The sequence below is a fragment of the Tamandua tetradactyla genome, chromosome 7 (assembly GCF_023851605.1).
Source record: "Tamandua tetradactyla isolate mTamTet1 chromosome 7, mTamTet1.pri, whole genome shotgun sequence".
Classification (NCBI taxonomy): Eukaryota; Metazoa; Chordata; class Mammalia; order Pilosa; family Myrmecophagidae; genus Tamandua; species Tamandua tetradactyla.
In genome coordinates, this window is record NC_135333.1 from 23,787,369 (window position 1) to 23,804,709 (window position 17,341).

A 17,341-nucleotide genomic window follows, 5' to 3' on the forward strand; every position below is an offset into this window, starting at 1 on the left:
TCTAGTGTAAGTGTAATGTCATCTCACTATAGTTTTAACTTGCATTTTCATAGTAATTAATGATATTGAAAATATTTTCATTCGCATCTTAACAATTTATATATCTTTTTTGGTAAGAAATGTCTATTCAACTATTTTTCCCAATTTTAAATTGGATGTTCTTTTTAGAGTTCTAAGAGTTCTTTATATATTCTTAATTTATATATTCTGAATTCAAGTCCTCTATCAGATACGTGACTTTCAAATATTTTCTGTCTATAGTTTATCTTTTCATAGTTCTAAGTATCTTGTTCTTTCTGATGCTATTTTGTTGAAATTTTCATAATTTAATTTTAAAATTGTTTGTTGCTACTATATAGAAATAGAATTGACCTTGCTGCTTACAATATTGCTAAACATAGGTATTAGTTCCAGTATAGTTTTTTCTTGATAGAGTACTTTGAATTTTCTACACATGGGATCAGGTTTTAAACTCTCTAAATATTTAGTTATTTTCTTAGTGATTGCTGTAGGGATTACAATATGTATTATATTATAATATAACCAAAATTAATCCAGAATTAATTGAACTAAGATGTAGCAACTTTGCTCTAATACAGTTCCATTTGATTCATCCTTTTTGTGCTATTATATATATATTATAATGCAGCTTTATAAATATGGTAATATGGTGTTATAATTATTGCTTTGAACAATCCTATGTCATTTAGGGCCTTTAATCCTGTATAGCTTAATATAATGCCTGAATACACCCCAAAGTATATTAAGCAGATAATCAAAAGGTATTGGCAAATTCCTTTGAGGCATGAGAGAAAAAATATGGGAATATTAAACTTTAACACTGGCGAAACCCCTGATACTGTGTCAAACATTAGGGACACACAAATCAACAGGCCAAGCCCTTGATCTTGAGGTTTGCTCTTGTGTAGCTTATGTAGGTATGCCTAAGGATTACTTCTGGAGGACCTCTTTTGCTGCTCAGATGTGGCCTCGCTCTCTTTAAGCCCAACTCTGCAAGTAAAATCATTGCCCTACCCCCTACATGGGACATGACATCCAGGGGTGAAAGTCTTCCTGGCAGTGTGGGAGATGATTCTCTGAGATGAATCTGGCACTAGCACTGTGGGATCAACAATGCCATCCTGACCAAAAGGGGGGAAAGAAGTGTAACAAGTAAGGTATCGGTGGCGAAGAGAGTTCAAATAGATTTGAGAGGCCATTCTGAAGGTCACTCACAGAAAATTCAGTTAGATATTGCTACCTACTACAGCTTGCCAAATCCCAACCAAACCAATGCTAAAGAACACCTAGGACAATATATAAAATTGTACAAAGGTTCCATGCACTAGTATAACTTTTCAGAAACCTACAGCCTCCAAATGGGTCCCCGGACCAGATAAGTCCAGAAATGCAGAGGGACCAGCCTCTCCAGAACATCAACTAGTTGCATCCCTCTTCCCCAGATTATCAACACCCCTTCCAACATGAAAAAAGTTAGAATGGACATAGCGCCAACACCCCTGAAAAGCGGGAGAAAGACCAAAGGTGATAGTGGAGTTACACAAAGAAAGTAGGGTTTAACAAATGAGTACGATTGCTGAATCATCATACTGATATTTCTTTTAGTTTCCAGTATCTTAGAGCAGCTAGAAGTAAAAACCTAAAGTTGTGGAATTTAACCCATACTAAACTCGAAATCTGTTCTACGATTAATTGTTGTGATGTGCTTTGAAATTTATTGCTTTTCTTGTATATATGTTATTTTTCACACACAAAAATATTTCTTTTAGCCTCCAGTGTTTTTGTGCAGCTAGAAGAAAATATTTGGAATAGTGGAATGGTAACCCTTAACGAACTCTGAAATCTGTTCTGTATCTACTTGTTGAACTGTACTTTGAAAAACATTGCTTTATCTTTCTTTTCTTTGTATTTATGTTATATTTAACAATAAAAAAATTTAAGAACAAAAAGAACAATTTAATGTCATTTAAAGAAATTAAGAGAAGACACAAAATATGTTTAGACAGCCTTTTATATTTATCTACATACTTACAATTTATTTCTTTCTGTGGATTCAGTTTGCCATCTTATGTCATTTCCTTTCAGACTGAAGGTCTTTCTGTGGTGTTTCCTGTAAGGCATGTCTCCTAACAACACATTTTCTCAATCTTTGTTTACCTGTGAATATGTTTACTTTGGCTTTGCTTTTGAAGAATCATTATGCTGGATATGGAATTCTTGTTTGACAGCTATTTTTTCTTTCAGCAACTTGCATTTGTCATTCCACTGCTTTCTGCCCTCAATTGTTAGTGAGGAGAAGTCAACCATTAATATTACTGTTGTCCCCCTGTAGGTGACAAGTCCTTTTACTCTACCGCCTTCTTGATTTTCTCATTGTCTTTGGCATTCAATAGTTTGACTATGATGCGTACAGATGAGGATTGCTTTGTGTTTATCCAACTTGGGGTTTGTTTTACTTCTTGAATCTAGAGATACAGGCAAGTAGGCTCCCAGTCAGCCAGGGATGCATGGAGAGTGTCTCTAGTCTTCTATGGCTCTCTCATTTCCAGGATGCCCCTGTTCAATTTCTGGCTAATCCCCATTCTTCCACTCACCCCAACCAATACAACTTCAAACTAGCAGAACCATGGGTTTTACCTACTTGTTTCCTATCAAGTTTGCTACTTTTACTGACATCACTGTTGGACAGGTGTATCCTTCCTCCTCTTCTAATTAAGTCAGTTCCTTCCAGCAGTGGAATGACTGATTTTCACAGGCTGCTCCACCCCCAAGCACACTACTGTGCTATCTGAGCTGAGTGGGAAGAGGAAGCAGCTCCAGGTAGGTATGTCATAGACTCCCAATATTATAACATTCAGAAGATTTCCATGAACAAATGATTTTCAATTTCTTATTTGTCTTTGGCCAATTTTCTAGAGCCCTGAAATGCTCGTTTTTGAACAATTTTGTCCAGTTTCACAATTGTTTTGAGGGGAGAGAATGTGCCAAGCTCTTCTCTCCACCATACCCAGAAGTTCCATCTGTACATGCATTTTTAATACTTTTGATACATAAAATCAAATTTCCCTTGAGAAATATTGTTCCAATTTATGTTCCTATCAGTGGTGCCAATTTCCCCACAAATTCCCAGGATTAGATAATAGCTTTAAATGAATCCATTCTAACTTATAAGTAAAAATATTATTATGCTGTGGATATAATTTAAATTTCTCTTATTACTATAACTTCAAAGAGCTTACTTGAGATTAGGACAAGATGATATTATATTTATAATAAGACTCAGTGTAAAATTTGCTATAGAAATGCAAGGCATGTACCTCAAGGCATATCTTAAAGTTTAATCACAAACCAAAATATTTGCTGCAATCCTTATGATCAAGTCACTTAGGATAGATCCACAAAGCCTCTGCTCTACATATGGAGAACTCAAGGTTTAATGCATGAATCATAACCACCCTTGGGGAATATTAGTGATAATGTTCCAGCAAACCAAGCTGCAAGGTTAGAGTAATTTCTCAGTAAATGTAGGATCTGCAGGATTTGGCAGGGAATCACGGGGAAGGGAAAAACCATCACTCTGACAGCTCAGCATTTTCAGCCCACTTTGTATATGAATTTAATATCTGAGAGTGTTAAGACAACAGTTCTTTGACAGTGTGCTAAGACTTTCTCAGAATGATATTTGAGCTTCAGTACTTCCTCTGAAGGGAAGGGGGACTAAGAAGGAAAACCCCTGAAAATCCCACCAAACCCAGGAGATAAAGGCATGAACTTGCTTTACTCATTATAATGTAACTCATATTCATTGCAGAAAATTTAGAAAATTCAGATATGCAAAAAGAGCATTAACTTCCATATATGGGAAAAGGAAAGAGGGAGAGATATTTTTATCCATGTGAGGTATTTTTTAAAACTCTGGCACTCCTTTTTAGGCCCTTCATGCTACTCCATTTGGGAGAAAGATCTGCCATTGTCCAAGGGGAAGTCAGAATGGTGGAAACTGAGCAAAGACATCAGAATTGGTTTCAAAAAGCCATTGGGTAAGAAGCTGATCATGAATTCATCAACTAGATAAAAGGATTTTTTTACCACATGTATATGAGAGAGAAGGTATAGAAGAAAGAACAGAGAGAGTAGGTTAAGATGGTACTTTTCAAATGACCTGTGGTGATGGACCATTTAAAAAATACCAATCCATTATGAAATCATGCTTTTGTGAAATAAAAAAATTGCGCATTTGGATGTCACAGCAGTGTTAAGTAAGTGGCTCTTAATTTCAGTACTTATTTCAGACTGGCAATCAAGAGTTTGTGGGCCAACACAGGTCCATGGATCCCACTTTGTGTAGGACTGCTCTAAAGTACTTGTCATGGTACAATGACAATTTAGATATCAGTAAGGATAAAGACAATGGTATCCTGTGAAATGTTTAATAATTGGTTCTCTAGCTGTGTGTGGTGGGGAATGCTTGATTTGTAGCATTTGCCAATTTTTGTGGGGTAACTACTCCCATCAGGACCAATTTCAAGCTACTAAGGTGAAGTCACTGAACACAGAATGCAGAAGAGATGTGCACCAATTGTCTTCAGCCTGACATTGAATAAAAAAATCTCAAATGGGTCTTCAGTTAATGGTAATTATCATAAGAACAAAACCAGGAATACAACTTTTAAGCCAGCACATGAAAACTCATCCCATCCTTGGAAAGCAGGAAAGATATAAGGAAATACCTCTCCTTTGATTGGAGTGTTTCTCCCATTATGCAACCTCACTCCCTAAAACAGAAGCCGGAACTTGTTTTCCCAGCTTCCTCTGCAATTTAAGTGCATGCATGTGGTCAAGTTGCAGTCAATCAGTTAGTCTGTCTCTAGATTTCTATTCAGAAGAAAGTATCATGAGGAAGCTTTGTGTAATGGTGGTGGCAAAGCTGTCCAGATCTCAGCAAGTTACAAAGCAGGAGAATTAGTATCAGTTCCAAGCCTCACCAGTGAGAACTGCAGAGTCTATGGTGAGCTGTGGCTGTACCAAGGCATGGTTTGGGGACTTGACATTCTGACCCTCCTGGAGAGTCTATGAAGTTCTTTGTAGCCTTAATAAGTTCCCTCTTCTGCTTAATTTCTTTGGTTTGCAACCAGGAATGATTGCTATTTCATTTAAAAATATGTTTATTGTGATACAATTCATGTACTATACAATAATTAAACTGTACAATTCAATGGTTTTTAGTGTATTCACAGAGCTATGCAAGCATTTCACAACGTTCTTACCACCCCCAAAAGAAACTCCATATCCATTAGTAGTCACTCCTCATTTTCTGCCAAACTTCCTTAAGCCCTAGGCAATCATTATTCTACTTTCTGTCTCTGTAAATTTGCCTATTATGGATATTTCATATAAATTGAATCATGCATTATGTGGTCTTTTGTGATTGGCTTCTTTCACTTAGCATAATGTTTTAAAAGTTCATCTATGTTACATCCAAGGGTGAAAGTCTCCCTGGCAATGTGGGAGATGACTTCCAGGGATGAATCTGGCCCTGGTACCATGGGTCAACAATTCCATCCTGACCAAAAGGGGGAAAAGAAGTGCAACTAATAAAGTATTAGTGGCAGAGAGAGTTCAAACAGAGTTGAGAGGCTAGTCTGGAGGTTGCTCGTACGCAAATTTGAGTTAGACATTGCTACCTATTATAACCTACCAACCCCCAACCAAAACCATTCCAGCCAATCTTAAAGAACACCTAGGGAAATTTATAAGATTCCACCAGTGTTCTATGCACTAATGTACTTCCAGAAACCTACAACCTCCAGATGGGTCTCTGGACCAGATAAGTCCTGAAACCCAGAGGGCCCAGTCTCTCTAGAACATCAGATAGTTCTATCTCCCTACCCCATATTAGTGACAGACCCTTCCAACATGAAAAAGCTAGAAAGGCCATAGCCCAAACATCCCTAAAGAGAGGGACAGAAAGATCAAAGGTGATGGTGGCGTTATACAGAGAAGATAGGACTTAACAAATGAATATGATTGCTGAATCATTAAATAGATATCTCTTTTATTCTCTGGTATTTTAGAGCAGCTAGAAGTAAAACCTAAAATTGTGGAATTGTAACCCGTGTCAAACTCTGAAATATGTCCTACAACTAATTGTGGTGCTGTCCTTTCAAATATTTTTTTGTATATATGTTTTTTTCACATAAAAGAAAAAAAAGTTCATTGTGGTGATTAAAAAATACTTAAGCCTTCCAGCCTCCTATATTCTGCAGCAGCTAGAAGGAAAAATCTGAGATGATGGTATGGTAGCCCATGACAAACTCTGGGACCTGTCCTTAACTACTCATTGAAGAGTGCTTTGAAAACTATTGCTTTTTTATTTCTTTGCTTTGTATATATGCTATACTATACAATAAAAAAGTTAAAAAATGTTCATCCATGTTGTAGCATGTATTGGTATTTCATTACTTCTAATGGCTAAATAATATTCCATTATATGGATGTACCACTTATTATTTATCGAATCATCAGTTATTAGACATTTGGGTAGCTTGTGGAATGGATCACGTGTTCATGGAGTTCATGTGCCAATTTGGCCAGGTGATGGTACCATGTTGTCTGGTCAAGCAAGCGCTGACTTAACCATTACTACAAGGACATTTCGTACATGCTGATTGCACCCATGGCTGATTAAATTTGCAGTTAGACAAGGGGAGTGTCTCCCACAATCAGTGATGTTTAATCTAATCAGTAAAGGCTTTAAAGGAGAATTCAGAAGAGAGAATGGCTCTGTCTGCTCAGCCCACCAGCCTCTCCTGGGGAATTCATTGAAGACCTTCATCAGAACTGTCAGCTCGCAGCCTGCCCTACAGAATTTGGACTCATGCATTCCCACAGCTATGTGAGACACTTTTATAAAATCTCATAATTACAGTTATCTCCTATTGATTCTGTTTCCCTCGAGAACCCTGACTAATACACTTCCCCTTTTTGACTGTTGGGAAAAATGCATCTATGAACATTTGTGTAAGGATTTTGTGTGGAGATAGGTTTTTAACTCTTTGGGATATACCTAGGAGTGGACTTGCTGGCTCATATGGTAACTGTCTTTAGCCTTTTTGAGGACGTGCTAGACTGTTTTTCAAAGTGGCTGCACCAGCACTGTATGAGGGTTCCAATTTCAACATATCCTTGCCAACACTTTTTAAATTAAAACCACCAAATGGGTGTGATATTGTTGTTTTAATTTACATTTCCCCAATGGCTAGTGATGGTGAGCATCTTTTCAAGTGCTTATTGGTCATTTGTATATCTTCTTTGGAGAAATGCTTATTCAGATCTTTTGCCCATTTTTTTAAATTGGGTTCTTTGTCTTTTTAGTCCCTTATCAGATGTATGATTTGCAAATATTTGCACCTATTCGGTTTGGTGTCTTTTTACTTTCTTGATATACACCTCAGTTTTTATTTAAAAGATGGCACTAGAGAAGTCTTGAGTTGAGTACTAGTAGAATCATAAACATAGATGGTTTGTTAGCATATAGAGAATATTAAAGAGATCACAGAAAGAGACATTCATCCTTTCTGCTTCGGCCAGCCAGCCTCTCCTGAGAGTTCACTGAGGCCCTTCACTGGAGCTGCCAGCTCGCAGCCTGCCCTACAGACCTGGGACTCTTACATCCCCTCTGTTATGTGAGACATTTATATATTTTATATTTACAGATAGCACCTGCTGATTCTTTGTTTCTCCTGAGAAATAGGGTCACTGAGAACAAGAACTAACATCATTCCATTTTGTCCTATACCTTTATTTTCCTGCTATCACTTTTTTCCTCTTACTTATTAAAATATTGTCACTTCTTGCTTTAAATACTAATGTTACTTCTTTAAGGGAGCAGATATCAATATAAAGAGGAATATTCTCTGTAAAGTTGGAATGGACTATCTTATCAGGCGTGAGTTTCTAATCACTGCAAATATCAAGATTCAGGAAGTAGTCTGACCATCTGTTAATGATGTTATAGAAGTAAAATCCAAATTTAATTACACAGCTTCTATGATCCATTTCTAGTCTAAGATTCTGTCCATCTACTCATCCATCCTCCCATCCTCCCATCCATCCATACTACGCTTGTTTCAAGAAAAAAATTAACAATCGTATAGGAGTTCATAAAGTACAAGAGAACACATGAAAAATGAAGTGAGAAAGAGAAAAAATAAGCGAAGTACTGGCAGGAAATGACATCAGGAGGCAATTACAAAAATGCCTTCTTATCAGTCTACATGTTGCTAGGTGGAAAGCCACAAATTTGGCTTCAAATTTTCCAGCAGTCAAGCCAAGAGGGAGGTCTGGTCAAGTTAACACAACTTAGAGTGCCTATCAGAGCCAATTCTTGATTTTAGGGCCAGAAGGAAATGATTCCTGATCCTAACCCACAAAAACCACTTCTTTTTATTAAGGTGTTACCTTCTCCAGCTCCCCTTTAGGTTTTTAATCACTTTGCTGACAGTCTTTTCTCTCTCATTGGATAGACTTGAGAATCCCGACAGCTTTAGCTGAGAGCTATTGCCCACAAATGAAAATAATAAAAACACTTCTCCTCCTTGGAGTCCTGGCACCAAAGCCTTCTGTGAATTGGTTCTTATAATGATGCCTTTTGAATAATAACTACAGCTACCATTTATTAAGCACTTTACCGTCTTGACCTCTAGTCTTCACAATAATTGTAAATGAGGTGTCTTTTCTTATTTTATAAGATGGGGAAACACACTCACATAAATGATCTGTTCCAGGTCATAGAACTGGTAAGCAACAGAAACAGCATTCAAGCCCAAGTTCATCAGGCTCCTTCACCTGAGTTCTTTCAATGTAAACCCACTGCTGTTACTTTTTTCCCTGATGAAAATATTAATTATTTCCTAACTTCTATATAGCTTTATCTGAAAGCCTCCATTTGGCAAGGCTAAAGGTTAATCTGTTTTAACAGACAGACCCGGAATGTAGTTGCTTAAACAACAACCATACACTCAACAATGTCACTGTCCAGATGTGAGTGAACAATGTAAGAATCCAGATATGAGTGGTCCACGCCAACAGTCATACTCATCACATGACTTCCAAGGGTGCACCAGTTGTCATCACTGGTCAGCAAGTGGGAAGGGGGAGAAAGGAAGGAAAGAGTCAAGGACAAGCAGATTTAAGAAAATAATGCAGAAGCTGCACACACACCACCCTTATTCCATTGGTCTCAGTGATCTATTGGGACATACCTAGCGGAAAGAGGCTATGGGGAATTTTGACTCTGGATCGTTGGTCAAGTGCCCAGCTGAAATTTGATGTGTTTGGAGAGGTGGTGTGTCTGTGTGTGATTCTACTACTTAAAGGAAAAAAGGGAAAATGAAAACAATCTTTGGGGAATGGTTAATAGGGTCTATTGCAGTACCCGCCCCCCTCCCAAACATTTCTATTTCTGATTCTGAGTTTTATCCTATATCAGCATTTACCCACCAGTGGCAAGACTTCCTTTCACTTGCCATGTACTCTTTCTTTTTCCTTTTCTCAGCTCAAATGCAGTGCTGTTTGAAGAGCTAGAAGAAATTCACAAGCTGAAGAGTCTGGATGGATCAGCCCCTTGCTAGCATTGCAGTAAGACGGACAGATGTCAAGGGGCCTGCTCGGCCTGGGTTTTCAAAGGCTGTTATTATTCAATGAGGAAGAGAGAAAAAAGCAGAGCGAAAGCGCAGAGGGAATGTGTGTAGATGTGAGGGATACCAAGTTATAGGGGTGTGTATGAGGGGGGAATGAACACAAGCAGGGTGAGGGGTGTGTGTGTGAGCTGGGGAGGACATGAGTGTGTGTATTGCATGAGGAGGAGAGAGGGGAGAAGAAAAGATTATGAGGATAAGAGAGGAAGAATTCTAGAATGCAGGTTAGCCAAAGTAGGCTTCAGAGGAACCTGAAGAGGGTGTGAAAATGAGACAGAGACAGAGAGTGTGCTAGAATACATGGTGGCAGGTGGGGGGGAGGGAGACAGGGAGAATATGCACAGGGAAGAGAACTCAGCAGGGAAGAGGAGTAATGTAAGAGCAAAAAATTCTCCTTTAGCTGGGGTGGCTGTCCATCAGTCTGTCGGTCGGTCTGTCAGTCGGCAGTGTTTGCGTCTCCCACAGTGTTGTACAGCGCTGCAGGGGTTTCTGATGTATGGGGGTCTCAGGCCCACTCACAAGGAGCTTGTCACCTGAAAGGGAGACAAGGAGAGAGAACTGCATGCTGCAACACAGGGGGGGAAAAGTAAAAACTCACGACTAGGTGTCCGGAGAAAACTGATATACAGGGCTGGGCAGGGTTGGGCAGAGGACTCTAATCTTGGGTTCAACAAGAAGGGACAGATTAAATAAATTATATACCAGGACTAATAATGTGGATGTACAGTGATTGACATGAGAGAGATCCACACAATTTATTGTGAAGTGAAAAAAGCAGGTTGTAAAATGATGCAATGAAAAATTATATATTGAGGTATATGAGAAATATCTGAAAGGAATGCACAAGATTGTTAGCAGTGGTTATTTCTGGATGGAGGGATCATCATTGTCTCATGTATCCTTTCCTTCATTTTGGATTTTTTCTTTTTCTGGTGAGCATGTATTTCTTTTATAATCAGGAAAAGAGGAGAGAGAGAGTGCAAATGTGAACGAGATGAGATCAAGCATGCATGGTCAGCTCCGCCTTGGCCGGTGGGGAAGGGTCTCCTTGGAGGCCCAGAATTAACCAGTAACATCCCATGCTGACCAGTGGCTGGGCCCTGGAGGCACTTCACCCACTGCCACCCAGTACCTGGCTTTGTGGGGTGGTCCCTGCCTCCCCAGCCTGGGTGAAGTTGAAGCAGCTGGGTGTACACATGGGGGAAGAGAAGAAGGAGGAAGGAGCAGTGGGTGCCCCAACCAGTTGTCCACTTCTGCTCCCAGGCAGCCAGAGATGAGTCTGGCCTCAGGGAGAATAGGAATGCACACGTTCTCCTGGTCAGATGGACTCTGGAGGACGACCATGTCCTACCCCTGTGGTGTCACCAAGAATTGGAAATTCTTCTAGGGAAAAACCTATGAAGCAGCTTCTTGGCAGGTGACTAATGTGATTTATGGCCCTAGCTAATTCTTTCAAAGGAAGTCTGGGTGGGAGGTTTGCTTGCTCTGCTGTGACCACGTGGTCTGTGGTAGCTCAGCAAATCTGACAAAGTAGTGGGACTGGAATAAATGGAGGCCACGATAAATACCCTCTAAGCTAACACAGGATGCAGAAGGCGGATCACTGCACTTGAACATATTCTTGCTTCTCTATACAAGTGGATGTTTATAAACTATGAGTACCGAACAGAAAAAAATCCTTACTAATTAAAACACAATTGTTGACAGCTGTTTCTGCTCATACACACAAAAAATTGATATAATTTCTCTCTAGAGGAGATGGCTTTAAATATTCAAAAATTCAATTTAATTAGGTGCTAAAGGCAAGCAGCCCTCCCTGCCCTGCCCCCCACCCCCCACTAGGGGATGGCTTAGAAAGCAACCAGAAAACAGAGAGAGCTAAAGTCTCTGATGAGAACCTGAATAGAAAATCTGGGGACCAGAGAAGGGAAGAGAGCTTTAAAAGTAAGTAAAATGATAGTAGGGGTTCAGAATATGGAGAAATACCACTGGAAAGGCCCCAGTGTCAGGTGGCTTAAGGACTCCTAAAAGAGAGGTTTCTAGGTTGTTACCAGTTCTGGGCTCTGTAGCCCCCTTATATTACTACATAATAAAGAGCATTGCTCAAGGGAAAAAGTGAAGTCCCTGATGCAAGAACCAGCTGTTTGAGGGGGTAAGAAATGTAACAACATAAGGCATCAGTGGCTAAAAGAGTTCAAATGGACTCAAGAGGCAACTATGGAAGCTTATGCAAGCTTCAGCTAGATATCGCTATTTACTATGGTTTGATAAACCCCAACCAAAACATTCCTGCCAACCCTAAAGAACACCTAGGGCTCTATCTGAGATTCTACAAAGGTTCCATGCACTATGATTACTTTCCAGAAATTTACAACCTCCTGATGGGTTTCTAGGCCAGATAAGTCCTGAAACCCAAAGCAGCCAGCCTCTACAAGAATATCAACTAATTCTATCTCCTTATCCCATATTATCAACAGCCCTTTTCAACATGAAAAGTTAGAATGGGCAGAGCCCATACATCCCTAAAGATTGGAGAAGCATCAAAGGAGAAGGAGGAGTTATAACAGAGAAGATAGGTGTGTTAGTTTTCATGCTGCCAGAATGCAATATATAAGAATTGGAATGGCTTTTAAAAATGGGGATTTAATAAATTACAAGTTTATAAGCCTATAAAAACATCCAAATTAAGGCATCCAGGGAAAGATACCTTAATTCAAGGAAGGCTGATGAGTCAGGAACACCTCTGTCAGCTGGGTAGTCGGGTGACTGGCATCTGCTGGTCCCTTGTTCTTGGGCTCCATGCTTTCAGCCTCTGTTCCTGTGGGACCTCCTCACTTTACTTCACCAGGGCTGACTTTCATTTCCAGGTTCTGGCTTGCTTAATATCTCATGGCAATGTCTGCTGGGCTCCAAGCACCGCCAAACATCTGTGTCTCTGTTCACCAACTGTCAGCATCTTTATCAGCTCTGCTCTGAAGTTCCTGTGGCTCTGTAGTTTCTAATTTTCTCCAAAATGTTTACTCTTCTAAGGAATCCTAGTGAACTAATCAAGATCCACCTGGAATGGGCAGAGTCACATCTCCATCTAATCAAAAGGCCACACCCTAGCCCTCAGCCTCACTTCCCAGCTCTGAGAAAGTGCTGACCTACGTGCCTGGGTCACATCTGCCCCCAATCCATGAAGGTGTAATGCCAACCTGCAGCCACAGCTCTGTGCATGTACACAAAGGGCCGCATGCCTTAGACTAGTGCACACTATGGTTATGTTGCCCAGAGTGGTGCACCTGCACAGTCACACCCTCCCTGGCTGCTGGGTGCCCATGTTCACAAGCATCAGTGTAACATCTCCAACCTGCACCCACACCTGCCCTGAAACAAATCACCGTGCTGAGCGTTCCACTCTGTACCCTGCTCCCTGTTGTACAACCATCCTGCAAACACAAGGCCTAGGACTACTGAAAGAAATCAACTCCCAAAGTAAATCAATCAAGATATTTACATGCAAGGAAGACAGCAGAAGATCATTAAGCATATCACAATGCAGACAGATATAACCCTGCCTAATGACCACATTAAACACCAGAGGAGACACAGATGTTGGAACAACTAAACAAAGATGTTCATACAACTCTACTTAATAAAATAAGTGGGATAGCAAATGACATATAAGAGATCAAGAAGACAGTAGAAGAGCACAAAGAGGAATTTGAAGGAATAAATATAAAAATAGCAGAAAACACAGAGATTAAACACTCTGTTGCCCAAATAAAACACACTAGAGGCACACCACACCAGAATTGAAGAAATAGAAGAGGGGAATAAGTGATATAGAGGGCAGGATAATTGACTTTGAAGACTCAAAACAGCAAATGACAAAAAAAAATATGGAAAAAATGGAATGGGAACTCAGGGAAATGATAGGCAAAACAAAGTGTGCAAATAAAAGAATCATTGGTATCCCAGAAGGAGAAGAGAGGAGTAAAGGGCTAGGAAGAGTAGTTGAGGATATAATGAGGGAAAACTTCCCAACCCTCATAAAGGACATAAATACACAAGTCAAAGAAACCCAAAGAACTCCAAACAGAGTAAATACAAATAGGCCTTCCCCAAGGCACGTACTATCAGTCTGTCAAATGTTGAAGAGAAGCAGAAATTCTTGAAAGTGGCAAGAGAAAAACAATCTACTATATACAAGGAAAATCATATAAGACTGAGTTCAGGCTACTCAACTAGCACCCTGGAGGAGGGAAGGCAGTGGTATCATATATTCAAGATCCTGAAAGAGAAACACTTCCAGCCAGGAATTCTGTATCCAGGTAAATTATCCTTCAAAATTGAGGGAGAGATTAAAGTTTTCACAGACAAAGAAGTCCTGAAAGAATTTGTCAATAAGAGACCAGTCCTATAAGAAATACTAAATGGAGTTCTGTCAGCTGAAAAAAAAGACAGGAGAGGGAGGTCTGGAGGAGGGCACAGAATTGAAGAGTACCACTAAGGGTAACTTAAAGAATACAAAGAGAAAGGAGGAAAGGAATTTATAGATCTGACAAATAAAATAAAAAAGATAAGATGGTGGAATCAAGAAATGCCTTTTCAGTAATAACTCTGAATGTTAACGGACTAAACTGACCAATTAAAAGATACAGATTGGCAGAATGGAATAAGAAACATAATCCAGCTATATGCTGCTTACAAGAGACTCATCTTATACACAAGCATGCAAATAGATTGAAAGTGAAAGGATGGAAAAAGATTTTCCATACAAATTACAACCAAAAGAAAGCAGGAGTAGTTATCCTAGCATCGGACAAAATAGACTTTAAATGTAAAGATATCATAAGAGACAAAGAAGGACATTATATACTAATTAAAGGGTCAATTCACCAAGATGATATTACAATCATAAATGTTTATGCTCCCAATCAAGGCACTGCAAAGTACACGAGACAGACATTGGCAAAAGTGAAGGGAGCAATAGATGTTTCAACAATAGTATAGGAGATTTCAATACACCATTCTGCTCTATAGATAGAACAGCCAGACAGAAGATCAACAAGGAAATAGAGAAGTCTAATAACTTGATAAATGAATTAGAACTAGCAGACATATATAGGTCATTGCACCCCAAAGCACAAGGTTATAGCTTCTTCTCTAGTGCTCATGGAATATTCTCTAGGATAGATCATATGCTGGGGCACAAAACAGGTCTTTATAAGTTTAAAAATATTGAAATTATTCAAAGCATTTTCTCTGATCACAATGGGATGAAGCCGGATCTCAAAAGGGAAAACTCACACGATCACCTCGATTGATGCTGAAAAAGCATTTGGCAAAATTCAGCATCCTTTTCTGATTAAAACATTCCAAAAGATAGAAATCAAAGGTGACTTCCTCAATATGATGAAGGGAATATATGAAAAACTGACAGCCAGCATTGTATTCAACGGACAGCGACTAAAAGCCTTTCCTCTAAGATCAGGTACAAGACAAGGATGCCCACTGTCGCCACTATCACTCAACAGTGTATCTAGAAGTTCTAGCTAGAGTAATCAGGCAAGACTAAGAAATAAAAGGCACCCAAATTGGAAAGGAAGAAGTAAAACTCTCATTATTTGCAGATGGTATGATACTATACATGGAAGATCCTGAGAAATCTACAGCAAAGTTACTTAAACTAATAAACAAATTCAGTAAGGTGACAGGATATAAAATTAATGTGCAAAAATCAGTAACATTTCTATACATCAGCAATGAGCTATCTGAGGAGTCAGTTAAGGGGAAAATTCCATTCAAAAGAGCAACTAAAAGAATCAAATACTCAGGAATGAACTTAACTGGGGACGTAAAGGACTTGTACACAGAAAACTACAAAATTACTAAAAGCAATCAAAGGAGATCTAAATAGATGGAAAGCTATTCCCTGTATAGATTATTATTTTTTTTTTTTTTAAAGAGAGAGGGAGGAAAGGAAGGAAAGAAAGACAGAGAAGGAAGGAAGGATGGAAGGAAGGAAGGGAGGAAGAAAGGGAAACATCTTTAAACATTTTCTTATTTTATTATATTTTGTTTGTTTGTTTGTTTTTTACATGGGCTGGGGCCGGGAATTGAACCGGGGTCCTCCGGCATGGCAGGCAAGCACTCTTGCCCGCTGAGCCACCGCGGCCCGCCCTGTATAGATTATTTTAATGCCTGGGAACATCCTACAGTATATTAAGCAGATAATAAAGAAGTATTGGCAAAAGTTCCCTGAGGGAGGGGAGAAAGAATATGGAACTATTAAAATTTACCATAAGGGAATCCCCGACATGGTCAAACTTTAGGGACACCCAAATCAATAGGCTATGCCTTCAATCATGAGGCTTACTCTTGTGAAGTTTATGTAGGTAGCAGAGAAGCTTAGACTACCTATAGCCATGCCTAAGAGTTACTTCTGGAGGACCTCTCTTTTTGCTCAGATGTAGCCTCAGTCTCTCTAAACCCAACTCTGCAGGTGAAATCATTGCCCTCCCCGCTACCTGGGACATGACATCCAGGGGTGAAAGTCTCTCTGGAGACATGGGAGATGACTCCTAGTGATGAATCCAGACTTGACACCGTGGGATCAACAATTACATCCTGACCAAAAGAGGGAAAAGAAGTGTAATTAGCAAAGTATCAGTGGCAGAGAGAGTTCAAATAAAGTTGAAAGGCTACTCTGGAGGTTGTTCTTATGCAAGCTTCAGGTAGACCTTGCTACTTATCATAACCTGACAACCCCCAACCAGGACCATTCCAGCCAATCCTAAAGAACACCTAGGGCAATATATAAGATTTCACAAGGCTTCCATGCACTAGAGTAACTTTCCAGAAACCTACAACCTCCAGATGGTTCCCTGGTCCAGATAAGTCCTGAAACCTAGCCTAGCCTCTCCAGAACATCAGATAATTCCCTCTCCCTACCCCATATTAGTGACAGACTCTTCCAACAGCAAAAATTTAGAATTGCCATAGCCCAAACAACCCCAAAGAGAGGTATGGAAAGATCAAGGGTGATGGTGGAATTATACATAGAAGATAGGATTTAACAAATGAATATGACTGCTGAATCATCAAATTGATATCTCTTTTAGTGTCTAGTATTTTAGAGCAGCTAGAAGTAAAAACCTAAAATTGTGAAATTGTAACCCATGTCAAAGTCTGAAATATGTTCTACAACCAATTGTGGTGTTGTGCTTTGAAATTTATAGTTTTTTTGTATATACGTTATTGTTCACAAAATAATAAGAAAAAAAAGTCAATTGTGATCATAAAAAAATATTTAAGCCCTCAAGGCTCCTATATTCTGGAGCAGCTAGAAGGAAAAATATCAGAGGATTGTATGGTAATCCATGACAAACTCTGGGATCTGTCCTGTAACCACTTGTTGAAGAGGCTTTGAAAACTACTGCTTTTTATTTCTTTGCTTTGTATATGTGTTATACTATACAATAAAAAAATTAAAAAAATAAAAAGGTCACACTCACAATTGAGTGTGTCACATCTCTGTGGAGATAATCTAATCAAAAGTTCCCACCTACAATATTGAATCAGGATTAAAACATGGCTTTTCTGGGGTAAAGAATACTTTCAAACTGGCACAACGG